Source organism: Zerene cesonia, chromosome 18 (assembly GCF_012273895.1).
Source record: "Zerene cesonia ecotype Mississippi chromosome 18, Zerene_cesonia_1.1, whole genome shotgun sequence".
Taxonomy (NCBI): domain Eukaryota; kingdom Metazoa; phylum Arthropoda; class Insecta; order Lepidoptera; family Pieridae; genus Zerene; species Zerene cesonia.
The window spans coordinates 479,544-481,053 of NC_052119.1; positions in this window are offsets into that span (position 1 = coordinate 479,544).

Consider the following 1,510-nt stretch of genomic DNA (forward strand, 5'->3'; position numbering starts at 1 on the left):
TTCGAGAAATATTATTATTCTATCACAAAAAATTACATTAAATTTAAATTAAGAAAAAACCTCCGACCCCATTTTGTCTTGTTGGCCATCTTGATTTTAAAATATGACGTAGTTCTTAGAGAGACACAAACCGGCCGCTTTCCCAATATAAAAAACCGTAACTTCTTATTTAAGATTAATGAAGTGCACTGCTGTGCCGAAGCTGATGTTTCTGTATTATCATAAAAAATACATACATTCATGGGTAGGTATTATTATAGTTTTATCAACTTTTCTGAAAAAATATCATTCAAAGTTTATATATACTTTAACCCTCTAAAACTTGCTTTAACCCTAAGAAAAAAGGTATTTCATCGAAATAAAACAAGACATAATATTGTGTAAATTGTATTTACCTCATGATCATGCATAACGTACGTCATCGCATCGAGTCTTACAAAGGTTACACAGTTCAGAATACATTGGTCAACACAATCGCCGAATATAAATCCGAGTCGACATCGCAATGCCCGTCCGCACCGACGCACCGACGCACCGACGCACCGACGCACCGACACGCCGACGCCGGGCGAAGCCAACTCACACAAGCTTGGAATGTCACCGATGTTCGCGGCCTTATCCATCGAGTTAACATGCAAAAATTATATACAATTTCTCTAACGTCCTATATAACATTAATTCCTTACGAGGGTAACTGTACTCTTTGGTAGCGCGAGCCACGGGGTGTTCTGGAATGTCTATTGATACAAAATATATACTAATTATTGTTTCTAGCTGCGTCCGTACGTTGGCACTTGTGGAGTTTCGGATGCTACGCGAGATTGTCAGCGATTTGAGGAACGATTGGCAATGTAGAAGGAATCGCGAATATACGACTGTCGCTACACCGATAAGCTACGCTATCGCCGCGCCTCGCGGCCGAACGCACGACGCGCGACCACTTATACTTATCATACTTTTAAAAATAAAAGTACATTTCATTTGCCTTTGTAAATATACAAAACGGCGGTCAGTCGCGATACTAGACAGTATCCGACTCGCGTGTTCGCGCGCGAGACGCGGAACTAAATAAATATCTCTTTATAATATGCACAAATATAATTTTCCGTGAACGATTGATGTGTACGAGTGATATAAGGCGCGCGAGACGCCCGGGCGCCGCCCGCGAGCCGGGGGCGCCGCATCGGTCGCATCGGCACTGGGACAACGGACCGATTTGACTAGCCACCGCAATTTGACTATATAGTACTAACATAATGTGACCACAATGCGTTTTGGACACAAAAAATTTACAACTAAGCCGTGTGATGATTGAACAATTTTTTTAACAAAAATAAAAATATTATAAATAAATATTTTCGAAGAGAAAATTTTTACATACATCGTGGTCACTGGCTTTGCACATTCCGATATTGGTGTATTCCGTAATTCCTAGAGCACTCGATAGTCGAATACTCGATCTACAGTTGTGCGCCAAAACTCCCAACGAATAACCCCTCACTCCCCCCCC